We start from the raw sequence: 21,437 nt of genomic DNA, 5'->3' as shown, positions 1-21,437 counted from the left end.
CAGCTGGACTTGGGTCTGGGACTTCTGCCTCCAGAGCTGTGAGAAGTAAGCATCTGCTGTTGAAAGCCCCCCAGCCTGCGGCGTCTTGTTACAGTGGCCGGATCTGACTAAGATCATGACTTAGGAGAAGAACCAAGAGTGCATTCAAGGAAGGCTTCCTGGAGGAGGTGGACCCTGAAATGAGACATGAGGGATGCACTTGGGAAGGGGGTTTCTTGGGAGAACAAGCAACACAGGCAAAGGGTTGGAGAGCAAAGAGAACACGGCGCATGGGGAATGGCCGCTTGCTGGCGCATGAGTTCAGGAGGGGGTGAGAGATGAGTCTGCACAGAAGGTGTCCCTTAATGCTGGATGTAAATTTGCTGGACAGCTGGGGAGCCACTGGGCCTCTGGGGAGGGTGGGGAGACAGGAGCAGATAGAAAGACTCATCAAAATGGACACTGAACATTTGAAAAAAAAATGTGGCTTCATTAAAAAATCATGAGATCGTAAGTCAAAACAACCACAGTATGTCATTTCACACCAAGGAAACGAAAAAGAAATGCAAGTGTCTGATGATACCAAGTGTCGCGTAGGACGTGGGATGCATCTCCGCTCTGCAGCGGGACTTCACTGGCCTGATCTGGTGACCTCGAAGACACTCGCCTAGGTCACAGTGACACCCAGGGGTGTATCCTGTGGGGGCTCTCCCACAAGTGATCAGAAGGCCTGGTTCCCAGCGCGAAACCAGGAAACAAAGCTAGAGTCGGCCAGAGGGCGCGTCGGTAGGAGAAAGGACACGTTAGCCATTACGTCATCGCGCAGGGCCTGCTCCAGAGGGAGGAGGGAGGAACCATGGGTGCCACAGAACGGGTGGCCCTAGGGAGTGCCGGGCAGGTTCCGATGCTACGACTGGCCTTCTGCTCCGCGTACGTACCGTCCAAAACACGCAAAACCAAGCAAACCCCTGTAGACAGACACAGCCTTGCGGTACCACTTAGAGCAGAACAGGAGAATCATGGCTACGAAACCCCGGACAGAGGGTGCTTCCAGGGGACACGGGGGACAGCGGCGAGGGGCCCCCCAGGCAGCAAAGGTCACACGGCACNACGGGGCTGAGCAGGGACTGGAGGACGCGGGCATCCCTGCATGCACTGCCCACCCCTGCTCCTCCACCAGAGGGCACTGCAAGGCGGCTCGGCTCACACTCCCCAGGCTTCATCACCTCCACCCAGCTGCCAGCTTCCTTCAAGGTCTATCAAGGTCAGCCCCTCGATGAGGGCCAGCTGGGTCCCAGGCGCACTGCTCCAGGTGATGGTGGGCGGGCAAGTGCATCTTCCTCGTCTCTCAATCGCCAAGGTCGAGGAGGCTTCTGTAAACATCACGGCACCTNCTCGCGGCACCTGCTACTTAGGGAGCCCCTGTGTCCCCGGTGCTGTACGGCATCTGAAGACAACCGCGAACAAGATTAGTGTGGCTTCTGTCCTTGTGGGAGCCCAGCAGGGATGGCCCNATCACGGCACCTGCACTTAGGGAGCCCCTGTGTCCCCGGTGCTGGGCGGCATCTGAAGACAACCGCGAACAAGATTAGTGTGGCTTCTGTCCTTGTGGGAGCCCAGCAGGGATGGCCCAAGCTGGAAAGCACAGAGGAAAGGTGGACACAGCCCCCAATAGCCTGTTGAGAACCCAAGAACCAGGGTGCTGAGCTCAGGGAGCAGCGATCCCAGCAGCTCAGCAGACCCACCGCCCCAGTGCTGAGCACGGGTGCTGGAGGTCACTGGGCCGAGGTCCCGTCCTGTCTGTCACACTGAGGAGCTAGGCTGGTTGCACCTAAAGGGCCAGTGGTGACCCAGAGCCTCAGAGCCACCTTGGCTCTGCTGTGTCACCTGGCCATGGGAACGAGGGCTCCTGCACCTGCTGGGAAGCCCCTCGGGGGCTGGGATGAATCAGACGGGCCAGCCCCCAGGGAGCTGAGTCCAGATGGTGGGGGTCCAGGCGAGCACAGCTGGACTTGGGTCTGGGACTTCTGCCTCCAGAGCTGTGAGAAGTAAGCATCTGCTGTTGAAAGCCCCCCAGCCTGCGGCGTCTTGTTACAGTGGCCGGATCTGACTAAGATCATGACTTAGGAGAAGAACCAAGAGTGCATTCAAGGAAGGCTTCCTGGAGGAGGTGGACCCTGAAATGAGACATGAGGGATGCTCTTGGGAAGGGGGTTTCTTGGGAGAACAAGCAACACAGGCAAAGGGTTGGAGAGCAAAGAGAACACGGCGCATGGGGAATGGCCGCTTGCTGGCGCATGAGTTCAGGAGGGGGTGAGAGATGAGTCTGCACAGAAGGTGTCCCTTAATGCTGGATGTAAATTTGCTGGACAGCTGGGGAGCCACTGGGCCTCTGGGGAGGGTGGGGAGACAGGAGCAGATAGAAAGACTCATCAAAATGGACACTGAACATTTGAAAAAAAAAATGTGGCTTCATTAAAAAATCATGAGATCGTAAGTCAAAACAACCACAGTATGTCATTTCACACCAAGGAAACGAAAAAGAAATGCAAGTGTCTGATGATACCAAGTGTCGCGTAGGACGTGGGATGCATCTCCGCTCTGCAGCGGGACTTCACTGGCCTGATCTGGTGACCTCGAAGACACTCGCCTAGGTCACAGTGACACCCAGGGGTGTATCCTGTGGGGGCTCTCCCACAAGTGATCAGAAGGCCTGGTTCCCAGCACGAAACCAAGAAACAAAGCTAGAGTCGGCCAGAGGGCGCGTCGGTAGGAGAAAGGACACGTTAGCCATTACGTCATCGCGCAGGGCCTGCTCCAGAGGGAGGAGGGAGGAACCATGGGTGCCACAGAACGGGTGGCCCTAGGGAGTGCCGGGCAGGTTCCGATGCCACGACTGGCCTTCTGCTCCGCGTACGTACCGTCCAAAACACGCAAAACCAAGCAAACCCCTGTAGACAGACACAGCCTTGCGGTACCACTTAGAGCAGAACAGGAGAATCATGGCTACGAAACCCCGGACAGAGGGTGCTTCCAGGGGACACGGGGGACAGCGGCGAGGGGCCCCCCAGGCAGCAAAGGTCACACGGCACCCCCTAAGGTCGTGGCCGTGGCCAGCGTGCAGGGCTTGTCTGCACACTCGGCAGATACTTGATAAATATTTGTAGTCTACTCAATATTTAATTTAGAAACAACAACAAAGGACAAGAAGTAAGGGGAAATGACGGGAACGTGGGGAAGGTAGAGGAGAGAAGGGGGCATTTTAGCTACATCGGCATAAAAACGGCCCGTGGGCTGAGTGAGCGGGGAGTGTGGGCACGAGCACCGGTGAGGCCAGCCCACCGGCAAGGCCCTGGGAAAAGCCGGTGCGTCCCTCGGCTCCTCCGTGGCCCTGTGGGACTTTTGTGTGTCTGTCGCATGTTCTGTTTGGGTTTGCTTTGGGTTTTGGTAAGAACACTTAGGACGGCTACTCTCTTAGCGGATTGCGTGCACAGAGCCGTGCCGTCAGCCGCGGGCGCGTGTCGTGCAGCACAGCGCCACGGCTCGGGCGCTATTGCTCCCCGGGTACAAAGTTAGATTAGCGAAAACTGTATTAACAGTACACTTTGAAAGATCTGACAATAATACAAAAAAAAATACACAACACAGGGGCACCTGGCTGGCTCCGTCGGTCGAGTGTCCAATTCTTGATTTAGGCTCGGGTTGTGATCTGGGGGCTGTGGGATCGAGCCCCATGTGGGGCTCCTCACTCAGTGGGGAGTCTCCCTCTGCCCCTCCCCGTGCTTGCACAGTCTCTCTCTCTCTCTCTCTCAAATAAAACCTTTAAAAAAACACACATACAACAAAATACTGCTCCACTTGGTGGTGGTCTCGTGGTTGTCGGTAAGTGGCTTCGCTCTTTTTTTAAAAAAGATTTTATTTATTTGAGAGAGAGCGAGAGAACAAGCAGGGGGGAGAGGGACAAGCAGGCTCCCCACGAGCAGGTACCTCCCCCCCCACGTGGGGCTCGATCCCAGGACCCCGAGATCATGACCTGAGCCGAAGGCAGACCCTTCACCAACGGAGCCCCCGGGGCGCCCCGGTAAGCGGCTTCTCTTCTGCCGCCTCCATCACCCCCACAGCGTGGCAGCCGTGGCCTCACGTGCTACTGAAGTTTAAATTACGGATACGTATATATTCAATGTTCTATACACACATGCTCACGTGTGTGATTTTAATGATAGTTTCACTGACCAGTAAATTAGTTTCATTATGTTGGCGGGCCTAAAATAGTTTCATTCAGACGCTGTTCTTCACTTTTAAGAATGAACATATAACATATCTACATACATTAAAGCAAGGTTCTGTAATTACATTATTATCTAAAATTAAAACGTGAACATAAAATTCCTCTTCTTGGTGCCTGTTTACAAGCTGTGGTCGTTGCCCTTCCTGTACGTATGTCTTCACTCCGCATCAGTCATATTTGTCAGGGGAATATATTTCGATTATTTTACATTTTTCCTAAAATTGCATGTATTGGTCCTCAAATTGCATTTTTAAATTGTTAACATGCCAACTGGCTCTTCTCAATAAGGCATGATCTTTTTAATTTAGAAAATATGACCTCCACAGGAATAGAGGTCCTGGTAAGTTCAGAGTAAATTCTATTAAACAGAGAGCCCCTCCAATCCTAATATTTTTGCGCTGAAATGTGTAAAGATTTCAGAAACGTTGTCATAGACACTGCCTTTTGCCTCCAAAGTCAGGGTACTTTTTTTGACGTAGTTTTTCATGACAAACTATGTCAAACACATCATCTCTAGTCTTGACTCTTCTTAATATTTTTTTTTAAAGATTTTATTTATTTATTTGACAGACATAGAGACAGCCAGCGAGAGAGGGAACACAAGCAGGGGGAGTGGGAGAGGAAGAAGCAGGCTCACAGCGGAGGAGCCTGATGTGGGGCTCGATCCCATAACGCCGGGATCACGCCCTGAGCCAAAGGCAGACGCTTTAACCGCTGTGCCACCCAGGCGCCCTGACTCTTCTTAATATTTTTATTTCATTTTATTTTTAAGTTATCTCTATGCCCCACGTGGGGCTCGAACTCAGGACCCTGAGATCAAGAATGGCACGCTCCANTGACTCTTCTTAATATTTTTATTTCATTTGATTTTTAAGTTATCTCTATGCCCCACGTGGGGCTCGAACTCAGGACCCTGAGATCAAGAATGGCACGCTCCACCGACCGAGCCAGCCGGCCGCCCCTGTTTATGATTCCTGTGAATGTTTTACCGAATGCAGATGCCGCAACACTAGCCCCCACCCCCCGCCCCAGGTACCATCCCCACGCACGTCGGGAATTCATCCAACGAAGCAGAGAGGCTTCGTCTAAACTCTCTTCCCGTGTGTCAGGAGATGTCTACGTTCAAACAGGAATTTCAAATCACAACCCGGTGTCTGAGCGTCACCAAACAACACGTCATTCCTCTCCTTGCTTTTGGAGAGATAGACTTCAGTGTCCTCCTGCTTGCAAACTTTCGTTCCAATAATTACAATTTGTGGGAGGAGAAAAGCAAAACCTGTCAATAACGGAAGTTTTGCGGCTTTCGCCCACTAACCACTTCCATTACAGATTCCAAAGGGTTTCATACAACTGGGCCCAAAATTTAGAGGATTTGTTTAAACAAAGTTTAGTGCTGTCGAGGACACGCGAGTTCATTTACCAAGTAATTGAGCCAAGGCTCCGACATTCCTCAAATCTGATTGACGAGAAAAACGAGGGAGAAAGTGAGCACTGCCGTGCCAGAAAACCCAAACTGCAGGTTCTTTCGTAGCTGACGTTAACGTCATCACAAAACAAGTGTGGGTCCCGGCTATCCTGCGACACACGAAACGCTGGCAACTCCCAGCAAGGACAGCTCCTGTGCAGGCTGGGCGGCGACGCAGCCCCTCCGAGGCTCCCCCGGGCCCGAGCGCATGTCTGCACTTCCTGTACAAAGAGCACCGTCTTTACCAGGACACCAGCTTCCCCCAGATAGCACCATTTCAGCAGCCACAGAAGGAACTTCAAAAGCTTTACTTTGATCCACAAATTAGATGAAAATGATCAAACTATCATTGGAATTAACCGATTTTCTCTTTGAAGCATCTGGTAAAAATGACATAAAACTGGGATGATTTGGTCCATTCCAACCTCTGCCAGTGGAGCCAACCCATCCGCCACCCCTTCAAGGAAAGACGTGCTGCCCGGGGCAGGGAGCGTGGCCACCTCGGGGAGCGTGACCAGGCCCCACGTGCTGCCCGCCCTGGGGAGCCCGCGTCGGGGACCAAGCAGGCGGGGCTCAAGGGGCCCAGTCATCTTGGGGACACACATGGTGTCAACCAGCCATAACGCAACCTGTGATGGGAATTCTGCATTGTAAGACGGAAAGTCTGGGACGGAGGCTAAGGGAAACCAGGGACAAAGACAACCCCGGCTCCTGGGGCTCGTGGGGACCATGTTCCCAACCCCAGCGCATTCTGAGGACTGCTGAGAGAGGTTTCAGTGTTTAGGCAGGAGCTGGGGGTGGTACTGAGAATGGCGGTAACAACACAGTGCTGGCTGATCGACGACAGGACTGCTAGCTGAGCCCCACAAGCCCCGACCCCCCACATTGTTTCTCCTCTGCACGAGGACACGCCCTCGCTGGGAACCTGGAGCCAGGATCAGAGGCCACCGAGCTAGGAAGAGATAGATTCGGGGTTCAACCCAGGTCTGTCGGGAGTCTCATGGCCCCAGACCATTACGGGGGGGACACAGGCCACCAGGCAAGAAGGAGCAGGAAGGAAAGAATCTGTGAACCCACACTCTTGGTGGAGACTCAGGCTCCGAAAGATCTGCACACCAGGGCCTCCAGTCTCTGCCCGTGGCCCCTGTCCCTGCCTGGGAGCCGGCAGCCCAGCGCAGGCTCTGCGACCCCACGACGTGGGGACAGCTTAGCCCAGAAGCCTGGGTTCGAGCTGAGCCTGGGCCGCCACAGGGCGCCAAGCTTGAATGTGATCGCCCTGTGGGCCCCCTCGCAGACGCCCTGCCGCGGACCGAGGTCCTAAGTGGCGGCCAGCTGTCCCCTCGGGAGGAGGGCTCGTGATCGTAGGCCAGCAGAACCGGCCTGAGCTGGATACGGGAGCAGCTGCAAAGCCAGAGGCTGCTTCTCACAGCGGCTTGGTGGCGTTTGAAGCATCCATCCCTCACCTGCTCCACGTCCCACCGTGTGCTACTGTGTGCACGCGTTTCGTGTGTCCCATGCCCGCGAGCAGCCTTCCTGCAGCGGTGGCGCTGGCCGGACTCGGCCTCACTGCTCGGCGCTCACCCGCCAGCCCCCACCCGCTGTCCCAGCTCCGCGGTCCACCCGGGCCACAGATGTGCCTTCCCCTGCGCCCGAGGGACCCCGGCGCCCCCTGCACACCCGCCCTGCTCCCTGTCCGCCCCCATCTCCTGCGCGAACCGTGTCACTTCCCGGAAAGCGACGCCTGGCCAGATCAAACTTCGCCGGGCGGTGGCAGCAGGAAGGAGCGCGGCTGAGCTGAAAGCCGACACATGACCACCGCACCGAGCGTGGCCCGGCTCCTCCTGACGGACGCCCAGCAGGGCACTAGGCCTATCATCTTCCCCTCATCTCACACACTCCCGTCTGACCTCCCTGCTCTCTCGTGCTGCAGACGCCTTCCCAGCACGATTTATCAAAAGCACACGCGGATTCGTCTGTCCGCACATCCGCCGGCGAGCCTGTCTCCCCGCGTGAGCGCGGCACAGATCTCACATTAACAGAGAGGCGCTCGGAGGCGAGGCCGCCCCGAGGCCGAGGGGGCCGGGCAGGTGCCGTCAGAGGCCCAGGACGTGCTGGCAGGCGTGGCCTGTGCTGTGTGGGCCTCGCCTCCGGCTTCCTGCCGCGGGCCCAACCCTCCGCAGCCCAGCCACCTCCCCGGCCTCACGGCCACCCTTCCAAAGACAAACAGCCTTCCTGCTCACCCCATCCCCCACATGAAGTCCAGCTCCCCAGCCAAGCCTCCAGCCCGCGGCCTCGGGGCCCAGGCCCACCTGGGCGGCAGAACGCACCACACCACCCCTTCCCCACGGGCCCTTTGCACAACTGTTCCCTCTGGCAGGAAGACCCACCCTCCTCTTCTTACCTGACCCTAGGACCTGCCTTCAAACTCAGGTCAAGGGTGTCCCCTCCTCCTGAAAGTCTCCTGACGCGACACCCACCTCTGTGCTCACGGCATGCAGCCCTGCCTTTCCATGCTGCGTGGATCTGTCCACGTGCCCATAGGCCCATCTCAATGGGAGCCACCTGCAGGTGGGGCTGGGCGTGCCTGTGCCAGGCCCACCCCCCAGAGCCCTCCCTGGGAATCGTGGTCCCCATCGCAAGAGTAAGTTCCTGCTGTGGTAAGCCCCGGGGCTGTGGTCCTTTGGGCGGCAGCCCCGGGAGACATGGGAGTAACGTTTCACCCGCACTGAGAACCAGGCACTCTCCCAAGGGCTATGCATTGAATGTTGTTGACCGTTTGCAGTGCTTCTGAAGAGCGGGCAGTAGAACTCATAGTACAGACAGAGAAGCTGAGGCACAGAGAGGCTAAGTAACCCGGCAGAGGTCACACAGCCCAGTAAAGGGCACCAGTTCAGAGCTGCCTCTGGCTGAGACTAGCCAGGCCTGGCCCTGCCACGAGGAGCCCCGGACCCGCTGCACACGGGACGCGCGCAGGAAAACGAGGAGGGTGCCCAGGCGGCGTGGAGCCCGGTGGGCGGCCAGTGGTCAGGGGGAGCCCAGCCCCCAGAGCTGCCCGGAGGCCGTCCAGCCAGCCTAGATGCTCCAGCAAAGGAGTCCTCCCAGAAACCACTCACCCGACGTCTCCTCCCCTCAGACGGAGGCTCCAAATGTCACTCAGAGACATCTCTGCCCTCAGATCAGGAAAGGAAAAGACGCCTTATCCTTACCGCTGAGAGGGCCTGGCAGGGAGCGGGCGGAGGGATTGCACCCGGGGAAGCTTCCGGAAGGGGAGTCCCAACATGGAGGAGTGAGGGGGGCAGGCCTGCGGGGGCACTGCCACAGCCCTCCTTGGGGACGCCACTCAGACGCTCCCCCGGAAGCCTGAGCTCTCGCTCCAGAATTTGGCTTGAAACCCTCTCCTGCCCTGACTTCTCGTGCAGTGGCTCCCAGGCTGGACGGCAGGTGCCTCGAAGCCCGGAGCACGGCAGCCGCACGTCTGTATCGTGTTTCAGAGCAAGACGTGGTTGGCTTTTTAATCTCCGCGTTACCGCCTTCCAGCTACACCTGAGCCTCAGTGCTCCCCTCTGCAAAATGGGGCCAGAGCTACTCCACAGGCGGGTGGGGCTGTGGCCAGTTAGCCTGGTGCCCAGCGACCATGCTTGCTCTCCACCCCCGAGGACCACGGTCGGAGGTCGGCCCTGGTGGCCACTGACCGCCACCCGGGGTATTCTAAGTGTCCACCTGCGTTAACGGAACTTGATCCTCACAACAACCTCCCCTTTTTATAGGTGAAAAACTGCGTCACCGTGGGCCTAAGTAAGCGCCCACCTGGCCGATGGCAGAGCCAGGACTCACCTCCGTCCCCAGCCCGTGGGCTCTGCGGCCAGGGGAGAGGGCTGGTCCTCATCCGGGAGACTCGGTGGCGACCCCTAGCCCTGCTCCCTGTGCCTCAGTTTCTCTCCTGTAAATGCCGACGTCACCGTCCTCGGAGGGCTGCCACGGGGACGGGATGGGAAGCCGCATGCAGAGGCCCGGCTGGCCCGGATCCAGCTCCACGCGCTCCGCTGCAGAGATTGGTTTAGATGATGTGCTTGGAGAGAAAGCGCTATTTCAGACAAGACGGGGCCAGTCCGTAATTGATGCCTTAGCAGCCGGGACCAGAACCTCATTAATTTGTGTATCCAGACTACATAAATATTCACCACCAATAAATCCAAATATGTTGGATGACTGCAGCTTGTTCAGAACCGTTCTGTGCTCAACCCCCAGAAAGGCTTGCGCTGCCTGATATGCTGCTATCAGCCCCAGCTTGCGGTACGGGAACACCACATGCATACCCCCTCCTCCAGGAAGCCCTCCCTGCCCACTTCCTTCCCAAGACACATCTTTGGTAAGGCACTCATCCCGACTCTGCGCCATGTGCTGGGCCAAGGAAGCCCATTAGAAATGGGACCTGCCCTAGGGGAGCCTCGCTCTGGGGACAAACACACAGAGGGACAGTGACCATGCATGGGGTTGCACGGTGCACAGCCAGACACCGAGTCTGGTGGGATCCCCAAAGGGGGAGCAACTAAGAGAGCTGGAGGGGAGGGCAAAGGAAGGGAGCGGAAAGGAGGGGAGCAGAGAAGAGGGGAGACACCCCTGCATGGGAGGGCTGGGAGGGGGAGGGACTGAGACTTGGGCTTGGAGCACCAGCGCCCTCATCACGCTGCACTGTGGTTCCCGCTCTGTGCTGCAAGGTCTGGAGGGCGGGGACAGGGTCTTACTCACATATTCATTCATTCACTCATTCACCATGTTCACTGAGCACCCCCTGGGCAGCAGGCACTGTTCTAGGTGCTTCTTACAGAGCTCGAGCAAAGCAGGCAGACCGACCCGTGCGGCTGCAGCGCGTGCTCTGGCCCGCCTGCCCTGCCCCCTGCGCACGGCCCGGGGACGTTCCGGGAGGAGCAGCTCACCCAGCAGCAGGGTGCTCTCGTCCTCAACTGCGACGTTCCCCACACCGCGCAGCCGAGGCTCAGAGCCGTCAGCCCGTGGGAACGAGCACTCAATCAGCCCTCTTCCTGCTCCACGGGCAGAGCTCACGGGACGCGCCACGTTGTCATGGCACCGCAGACCCCTGGGGTCCCAAGTCGCCATGGAAGGACCGGACCGTTGAGCAGGTGCATTTTTGTTCAAAGAGAATAGTTACACTAACCAACGCCAGGCTAACGAGAAACAGGGCAAGTGGGCTTGAAACTCGTCCCTCTTATCGAAGACCCAGTGCGTCCACGTGAAGTCACGGCTGCGGAGTCGCCCAGCCAGGAGCCGGTTTGACCGCGGGACGATGGATGGATGAGCCGACGAACGCGTCATCCTGTCTGCCGCCGCGGTACACAGACGTCCGGACGTGGAAGTCGTCTCCAAGTCACAGAGAATTGTTCACAAGAGGGGGATCCGGGCGGGTCTTCGGGTCACCTTCGCGGCAGGGCCCGCGCTGCAGGGCACGGGGGCAGCACAAGGCGGGAATCCAAGGAGCAGACGCCCGACCGCGGTACCGTGAGCGTCAGCACGCTCCCCTCCCGCGGAGGCTGCCCACGGTGCCCTCGCGCGCCCTGTCGGGGTGGCTGACCGCACAGCAAACCCACCCCTGCAGGCGGCCCACGCCTGGAGCGCCCTCTGCAGGTCGGGGCGCGTCGGCTCGCGGCGGGGCTCCGCGGTGGCTGTACCCACCAGGGCGGCTCTGCCAACCTCCCGCTCCCCAAGCTGGGGGCCCGAGAAGGCTGTTTTAGTGAGCACGGCTCTTCCTTCCCGATGATCACTTTTTTTTTAAGTTTAAACAACCATAATTTTCCTTTTATGCCCTTGCATTTGTTTTCCAAGAAGATGATTACCCATTCATGGAGTATTAATGATCTATTAACAGGGAAAGCTGGGGAGAGGGCTGAGCGGGGAGCGAACTCACATTTTTATTCAAATAAAGGACATAGATTTTTGATTAAATGCTCCACTTAGAAGGGACACTTAGTTACAGCCCTCCGTGGGCATCTACTGTCAATCCCCTCCCTCCTGACGGCCGCGCGGAACAAAAGGTCTATTCAGAACGCAGGCAATTTGCAAGTCCGGGGTGGCCCCGAGTCTCTCGCGTGGTACATCTTGTCCCTGGAACAGGTTTCTGCAGAAATAAATCAGACTCTGGGCTGGTGCAGACGGAGGAGAAAATACTCCTGCCCCGGGTCCTGCGCCTCCTAACGCTCCCCCGTGGCCAGGTTCCTGCCTCCCACCAGCTCTGCCTGAGCTCCCTTCCCATCTCTCCGCGACGGCGACTGGCGGGAAGTTGATCAGCCAGCCTGGAGCTTCCCTCCTCACGAGAGGCTGGCCCCGCGTCTGCATCTGACGGCTCGGGAAGGGCTGTTTCTCCTGACGGCCCTGTCTCGGCTCCCGTCTTGACGGCTGGCGTGGCGGGCCATGCCCCCAGCAGCGCCTGCATCTGCCCCTGGACGAAGCAACAGGTCCACACACAACCAGGCTGCATCTGGCAGCAGAGACAAAACGCTTCCAGTGCCCCCTTTGGGATGCTTCCCGTGTGCGTGGCACAGACCACAAGGCCATGTCCTGGGTCTGAGGACTGGTCTTCTTTCTGGCGGCGCCTCCCAGAACTCAGGGCTCACGACAGGGCTGGCCCAACACGGGTTAACACAATGCTCCCTGGAGGACAGAGGCAGCAACCAGGACCCGGGGCTCCAAGGGCCCATGGTGCCCCTGCCACCAGCTGGCTGCCTGCCTCTGTACACGCTCTCCTCCGTGCCTCAGTAGTCTTGTCTGCAAAGTGGGTACATCCAAGCTGTCTGCACAGGAGCTGTGAGCACTGAACAAAATAATGAAGTGATACAGTGTGGTGATGATGATGATGATGATGGAAATAACATTATCAGGGCCAGAGTCTGTGTGGGCTGCTTTAGGGAACTTCCAATCCAGACCGACCCGGAAGTATTATTTGCATTTGACGGCTGAGGAACGGGGTGCATGAAGTTACATGACTCACCCAAGACACCGCAGATAAAAATGGCAGAGCCCAATTTCCCACACTTCATGCCATATTGACTTCCCTTCCGCCAGGAAACAGCCTCAGTTCTCGGGTTTGGGGACCCTTCTCACTCCCTCTGTGGCCGACAAACCTTCAAGACAAGTATTTGCATTGGGTTTGCTGAAACTCTGGCTTGGCCAAGGTCATGTCTGCTCATACCTGAGCCCCAAGCCCGTCTGACAACCTCAGAAGCGAGCTGCCCAGTGCTGGGCCAGCTCGGGGTTCTCACGGGAAGTGGAGCCGGGGTCTCAGGACACAGCCTGGGGCCGTTCCTGAGCATAAAAGGCAGCTGGAGATCTGCATTTCTAAGAGCCTTTCTTAGATGCTCTGCAGCATGCGGCACTTACGAGCCCCCTTGTTCTGGAACACTGACCTCCTACCAAATTCTGGACAGTCCTGCTGACTACCGGGCCACAGACATCGGGACAGCTCCAGAGCCACAGAGACCTGGGTTCAAGGCCTGTCTCCCTCGTGAGGCGGCAGGTGGCAGTTTCCCCAGGGCTGCATCCTGACACGAAGCCCCACCTTGTGGGCTGTCGGAAGAAGTGAGAGAACGTGGCTTGTTGGCATAAATGCTGTCACCATGGTCCTATGAAGGATGGACACGGTCCCCAAGGCCTGTCCTTAGCTCCCAGAATGCAGGCTTTCCCACCGAACTGTAGTCAAGGACATGACCCGCCAAGTCCCACCTCAGGCAGCCACAGGTCTGGGAACAGGACGTTCCCAGGACTCGGGTGGGCCTTTCCTGCCTCCCCCAAGAAAGCCGGTCTCAAGGAACCTGAAAACTGGCCCAAGGGCACATCCTGAGTGTCCCCCTGAAGGTCTGGCCCATGTCTCTACTGATTTCAAGTGATTCTGGTTAGATTTGAATGCCCCATTGTCCTCACTGGCAGTCCCTGTCTGCTGAGAGGGTCACCAACCCTCCCACGGACAGCAGGTGTCAAGAGTCAGCATGAAACGGGGTGGTCGCTCACTTCTGCACATGGCACGTCCTTCTTTCGGCTCTGCTCATCCCATTTAAGGAAACTATCCACACTTGCTCGGCCTTTGCGGTGCCAGCTCTGCACACGCACCCTGTCTGGCAAACGGGATAGCTTCATCCGCATGTGGAAGCCGGGCTGGCGGACTCAGGAGGGCTCAGGACCCCCGAGGACCGTGCAAGAAGAAGGGGCAGGGCCCGACTCACCCCAGCCACTCCTTCCACCCTCCGGTGACAGTGAGGACATCTGGGCCGAGACTCCAGTCCAGGGCGGGGTCCAGGGTCAGGAGAGGGAGCTAAGCAGGGTACGAAGAGGAAGGGGGAGTGACCTCTCAGGGTCGAAATAGCACAGACCCTGCGTCCCTAAGAGAAGCACACCCTTGAACCTGGCACTCTCAGCACCTGGCTCACTTCAGCCTGGTCCCAGCCCTGCTGACATAGCTGCAAGGAAGGACATCTTACTCCCCAGGACACAGGAGCCAGGGATGCCCAGACTTGCCGGCCGGCCCCTGCCATAACCTGATTTAGGCCACACTGACCCCAACCTGCCTAGCCACACGCACATGAATCATAGTCAAGATCCTGGGCTGGTCAGCGGGGATCTCACCTGGAGCGCTGTCCCTGCCAACCTGTCATGGAGCCAAGAGCACAGTCCCTCTCTCCTCATGGCCACTCAGATCCACCCAGACAACTTCAGGGTGAAGACCTCTTGAGAGAAGTATCCAGATCCTCATGAGAGATGGACATCTGGAGCCATAAGAGTGCAAAGTAAAGGGAACCAGCCTTGGACGTGGGGGCCGGGGGGCGTTTGTGAACACAGCTGTGTTCCTGGAGTGTTCCAGGTAGCAGGCAGGGGTGCGCCGGCTCAGAGAGCACTGAGGAGGGTCCAGTGGGGCTCCATAGTCTCTGGCTTGTCTAGGAGGGCAGCATGACCAGGTCGCACCACTTGTAACAAGCATCCAGCCCCCTGAGCACCCCTGGAAGTCTCACTCCCCAAGCTCCAGAGGCAGCAAACTTCTTCCCTGGGTCCCTTTGGCAGCCACCAGGCAGGGAAAAAAACACGGCTCCCTGCTTCCCGGTCATCAGTGACAGGTTCTCTCACCGACAGATTCCAGCTTTCATTTCTTTAAAAATTTTAGACACATCCATTCAACATTCTGCGTGAGAATCCAGATACATGAAAGTCTGGACTGTCACACCTGCTGCTTGTCGGTCTTCGACTCCCAGCCCACGGAAGCCTGTTCAGGACGTGTTGGCAAAACCTTCATTGTGAGCTCACATTCTCTTGATGTGACTATTTGGGTGTCCTGAAGGCTTCTGTTAGGGGTGCAGTCCCAAAGGGGGTTTATTTTCTTTGTCCAGAAGCCTGGGGTTGATTCTGGCCTGAGACCATAATAGCCCCTTAGGGGTCCTAGGTTTGCTGAGGAGAGGTCAGGTGCAGCTCCCCCACCTTGCTGGAGACTCAAGGACTTTCCAGAGCACAGGGCCCATGGGGCATGGACCCTTGGGGCAGCCATTTCCTGCATGCTTTGTCCTCACACTCACTCTCTGTTAATGCTCACGAGTCCTTTTTCTCCAACTCCCCCCACCACCCCGAGTGATGCCTCCCACTTTCCAGCCATGCACGAAAACTACCACTGCAGAAGAGCTCAGCTTCGAGTTAGGATGTAAAGATGGCCATTACTCTCCCATAATAGCAAGAAAACACCACATAAACCACAAAATTGTGCTTTATAAGTCTTCAACGAGCTATAAATGAAAAAAAAAAAAGTCTAAATGAACCAAATTCCAGAGAAAGACAAGGCCCTCATAGGTGAGCCAAGACCAATGTCTGCCATCCTATCTGGGGTGGCCACCAAGTCTGGGACCTCACCCCTCTAACTGTCACAGGCAGAGACTTCAAGCTCGAGGAGAAAACAGCCAAACTTTTAAAGCACTGTGGGCTTCACTGACAGACTGGAATTTGAAAAAGTCCCAATGGCAAAAATAACCCCTACCACCTGACACTACTAAGTTAGAGGCAGATGGGGTGAGGTTGGAAAGCAGAGAGAGACCTTGGAGTTTCCTGATGTTTAGGATCTAGGGTCCTGCTGGGGATGAGAAGGTGTCTGACTTTATTCTCAAGACAGTTGAATTCCTGGACGAAAGGAAACTAAACAAAGCTCTAGCTGAATTCCCAACTAGCTCAGCTCCTGATAAGACGACACCAATTAGACCCTCCATGGAAGTTACAAGAGAAATTGGAATTTAGGGTTCAGGGCAAAGAGAGATTAACATAGTCTCCTGGGCCTTGCAGAAGGAAAGGGCCTGACCCCATATCCATACATTTGAAATCAGAGATGAACTAAAACTAACCAGCAGTGAGGCCAGCCCCAGCTCAGTTGGACTCTTGGTTGAAAATGTGACCAATAACCAAGAGAAAAAAGAGTTGATAGAGGTAGACGCACAGATGACCCAGATGTTGGAATTTGCACACAACAACCTTAAATTTTTATTATAATTTTGTTAACTAATTTAAAGGAAAATATGATGAGAATGAATGAACAAAGATTACCGACTGTTTAAAGCAAAAATGTTATAACATTATGGGGTTTATAACATGTAGAAGTAAAATACATGACATTATAAGAGCACAAAGGGTATAAGAGTTAAAGGGAATCATAGAGTTGTTGTAATGTTCTTATATCGTGTTTGCGGTGGTACGATATTGACACAAGGTGGATGGTGATCATTTAAAGATTCGTGTTGTAATAGAGCAACCCCTTTAAGAAAAGAGTTACTAACAGGCCAAGAGAAGACACACAATGAAATATTTAAAAATACTCAGTTTATTCAAGAGAAGCAGTAAATAATCAGAGAATAGATACCACAAATAGAAAATAAATAGCAAGAAAGTATACTTAAACTCAACTTTATCAGTAACTTATTTAAATGTGTATGGAATAAATACTCCAATTAGCAAGCAGGACTGTCAGATGGTATAAAATTAAAACAAAATATTCCCAACACCATTTGTTAGGGAGACTTTCTTTTTCCCTTTGGATAGTCTTTCCTGCTCTGTCAAAGATTACTCAGCCATCAAAAAGGATGAAATATTACCATTTACAATGACATGGAGGGAACCAGAGGGTATTATGCTAAGTGAAATAAGTCAATCAGAGAAAAACAATTATCGTATGGTTTCATTCATATGTGGAATTTAAGAAACAGAACAGAGAGGATCATAATGGAAAGGATGGAAAAATAAAATAAGACAAAATCAGAGAGGGAGACAACCCATGAGAGACTCTTAACTATAGGAAACAAACTGAGGGTTGCTGGAGGGAAGGGGTTGAGGGAGTGGGGTAACTGGGTGATGGACATTAAGGAGGGCACGTGGTATAAGGAGCACTGGGTGTTACATGCAACTGATGAATAACTGAACTCTACATCTGAAATTAATGATACAGTATATGTTAACTAATTGAATTTAAATAAAATAAGTTAAAAATTAAAAAATAGGGGCGCCTGGGTGGCACAGCGGTTAAGCATCTCCCTTCGGCTCAGGGTGTGATCCCGGCGTTATGGGATCGAGCCCCACATCAGGCTCCTCCGCTATGAGCCTGCTTCTTCCTCTCCCACTCCCCCTGCTTGTATTCCCTTTCTTGCTGGCTGTCTCTCTCTCTGTCAAATAAATAAATAAAATCTTTTAAAAAAAATTAAAAAATAAAACAAAATAAAAATTACAAACCAATATCTCTTAAAATCATAGTTGTAAAATTTTTGAAAAAAGTATAAGCAAATCAACATCTGTGTGTGTGTGTGTGTGTGTGATAAACAAACGGGATTTATTCAAGGTGCAAGGTTGGTTTAACATTTAAAACTCAATGTAATTCACCAAATCAATAGAATAAGGGAGAAAAAATTATCATCTCAAAAAATGCAGAGAACACACTTGAAAAAATTCATTATCCATTCATGATTGAAAAGAAAGTTCTCAGAAAAATGAATAAGAAACTTCTCAATCTAATAAAAAGTATCCACCAAAAACAAAGAGACACAAAAAACCCTACAGCTTACATCAAACTTAGTGATAAAATATTAGACACTTTCACTTTAAGATTAGGAACAAGGCAAGATATCCTCCTTCATTACAACTATTCAGCATTACTGGGGAGGTCCTAGCTGGTTGAATAAAGCTAAAAAAAAAAAAAAGAAGCAAAGGGAAAAAGATTGAACAGAAGGGGGTAAAATTGTCTTTATGGGCAGACATGACTGTGTATACAGAAATCCTAAGGAATCTATGAGAAGAACTACTAAAATTAACAAGCAAATTTAGCAAAATTACAAAATATAAAGCCAGTACACAAAATCAATTTTATTTTTATATGTTAGTAACAAACAATAACAAATGAAAACTTTAAATCCCATTTATAACAGGATCAAAGCATAACCAATGCCTAAGAATCCATCTAATTAAAGATGTGCAAGACCTTTACGTTATAAACTATAAAACATACTGAGGGCAATCAATTTTTTCAAATACATGAATAGGTATACCATATTCATAGATTAGAAAATCCAATATTGTGAAGATGTCAATTCTCCCTAAACTAGTCTACAGAGTCCACTTAAACCTAATAAAATCCCAGCAAGTTTTTTATAGAAATTTTAAAGTAAATCTAAAATTAATCTGGAAATGTAGAAAGCCTAGAATATCCAAGAAAATCTTGGAAAAGAAGATTAAATTGGAGGACACTCTCCAATTTCAAGCTACAATAATTAAGACTGTGTGGTATTAGTACAAAGACAAATAGATCAAATGGAATAGAATAAACTCCGGAATAGATTCACATATATACAGTCAACCTGAGGTACCAGGGCAATTCAAAAGACAAGAGGAAGTCTTTTCAACAAATGGGAGTGGAAAAACTTGCTAACTGTATGGGGAAAAGTAAACTTTGACCCCTCCCTCACACCATACACGAATATTAACTCAAGGTGCATCATTGGCCAAAAGCTGAAAGATACAACAGTGAATCTTCTGGAAGAAAAAGTATCTTCACTATTTTGGGGTGAGCAGATATTTTTAGAGAGGACACAAAGAAGTGATCATAAAGAAAAATATAAATTTAACTTCATGGAGATTTAAAACTTCTGTTCATCAAAAGCACCATTAAACGAAAAGCAAAAATCAATAATAAAAAGACCATCCAATTAAAAATGGGCAAAAGACTTGAATAGGAAATTCACAAAAACGGAGATATTTGGGGCGATAAGAACATGCTCAGTGCTCAAGCTCATTAGTCATCAGGGAAGTGAACATTAAAACCACAAGACACCATCTCAAGCTCACCAAAAGGGTTAAGAATGGAAAGGTCAACCGTGACAAGCATGGGTGATGTGGAAGCATGGGAGCTCTCACATCCTGCTGCTGAGCAGGTGAAATGGCAAAACCACTTTGGAATATCGTCTGGCAGTGTATACTGAAATTAAGTATACATTAACCATCAACCCAGCCATTCCACACCTGGGAATATACCTAAGAGGATACATATAGCCACCAAAGAAAAAAAAGTCATGATATCAGCCAGAAACTAGGAATAATCCCGATGCCATTCAACGGGAGATAAATAAGCTGTCACCACACCTGCAGAGTGGAATACGACTCAGCAGTAAAAAGGAGCAGACCTCATGTACACGCAAAGACATGGGTGCATCTCACAGACAGCACGTTGACTGAAAGAAGCCAGGCATGCAAGAATGCACACGGCACGCTTCTACCCATACTCGGTTCAGACCCATGGAACTAAGCCATGGTGAGAGCATCGGATCAGTGGTGAAGGGCAGGGAATGGCTGGGAAAGGAGCCCTTCAAAGCAGCCAGGCCGCCACATGGCCAGGACAGGAGTCTAGCCAGTGCTGTCCTCAGATGTTTCTCTGGGGTGCTTCTAGGGCAGTCATCACGAAGTGGGCTCTCATGGTCACTCAAGCCTTGTAGGGTGGGGGTGAAATGAGGCCACGCCTCATGTCAGAAGAGCTGCTTTGGGCACTTCAGGTTCCATGTTCTTGAGTGTGTTACTGAAACTCTCTGGGCCTCAGTTTCCCCACCTCTAAAATGGGGCCAGTCAGTTGACTCCTGTGCCCTATGCTCACCCTCCAGAACCTGCCTTTCATTGCCAGTCTCCCCCTTCTTGTCAACCAGGGCTGCGGCCGGCTCCCAGGGAGGCCCTCCATCTCCAGCGAAGGAAGGGCCTGGCACTGGGACGCCCATGGGGAGCGGGCAGTGGCCAGTGAGAGGCAGTTTGGGGAGACCTCTCCATGTGCAGACTCTGGTGCAGAGGTGGGATCTGCTCACAAGCCCATGTGAAGGATTTCCTCCCATTCTCTGTTCTGCAGAGGATGAACCATCCAGGGCCTTGTCAGATGCTGACGTTCGTGCCTGTTCACAGGAGCCAATGCCACCACCCCCCCCACTCCCAGGGTGGCCCTCAGAGGAGGAGTTCTTTAGAAGAACCTGGAAGCCAGCACCTGCCTCACCATGAGTGGTGGAGGGAGGGGCGCCCTCCTCAGCCTCACACAGAGTCAGGCACAAACCCTGGCTGGGACTCCCACCTGCTGGGCCTCCAGAGCCTGGTCCTTAAGGCTGCCTCTCCCTTCTCAGGGCCCTGTCCTTGGCCATCACCAGCTGGTAGGGCCTCCAAATAGGACTGATGCTCCCAGCCACATCACTGCCCCCTGTGGAAATGCGCCAGTGAGGAGTTCACTAGTTCACTGGGGCTCTGGGCAGGTGAAAGGAGGCGCCACCACTTTGGGAAGTAAAGCAAACAATCAACGTCCACACCTGTAAAGGGAGCTGTGGTCAAGTGTGTAGCAGGCAGCCTGGCCCTATCTAGGGGCTGGCCATGGCTCAAGGGCACAGCAGTTCTTGAATTTCAACTGTCGACTTGGCCCTTAGCTTCCTCATAGCTCACAGAGGGAAAGATAAGCAGGGACAAGACTCTCACTGTCCTTATGCCAAGGACACATCCATCCCCCCTGTCAGCACCTTGTCTGACACTCAGATACCCAGGAGAATTTTCACACGGGAGCCTGACACTTGCCAAGGTGATGACCTTGACCTCATCTCCAAAGGCCAGCACACTACACATCCTGCCCTGACCCCCAGCCCCACTTCAAGTGCATTCTACCATCATGATTCCAGCAAAACGCTGGTCACACTCCCTGCAACCTGCGGGGCCTCAACCCATCTTAGTTGGACTTCGCCATGGCCAGAGTGGTGCCGGGGCCTCGTGCCCCCCAGAAAGAGCAAAGTCAGCTGCCCTCTTGTCTGGCCCCGTGTGTCCAGCAACATCCTCCTGCCTCTGGGGCGGTCCTGGGCCTGAGACTGAGATTAACTTTTTTCTTCAGAGAAAATGGATTTAAATTTAATTGCTGCTTGAAAGAGAAGGGGTGGGGTGGGGCAGCTGGGGAGGAGGAGCTGGAACAAAAGGGAGAAAAGCAAAGGCCTGATCAATGGTTTCAATTTAAAGAGGCTGCAGTAAAATGGTTGGAAGACAGAGTTATATGCCTCCTGAAAATGTGGCAATAAATAAGGGAAATCACCCAGAACAAATAGCACCAGCTGTTTAGATGAACAGAGGAGCCAGCAAATGTGCAGGGTGGACAGGGCCAGCAGGGGGTGCGGCAGGTGGGCAGAGATG

This window comes from Ailuropoda melanoleuca, chromosome 15 (genome assembly GCF_002007445.2).
Source record: "Ailuropoda melanoleuca isolate Jingjing chromosome 15, ASM200744v2, whole genome shotgun sequence".
NCBI classification, from domain to species: domain Eukaryota; kingdom Metazoa; phylum Chordata; class Mammalia; order Carnivora; family Ursidae; genus Ailuropoda; species Ailuropoda melanoleuca.
Note: the sequence above shows the minus strand (reverse complement) of the source record.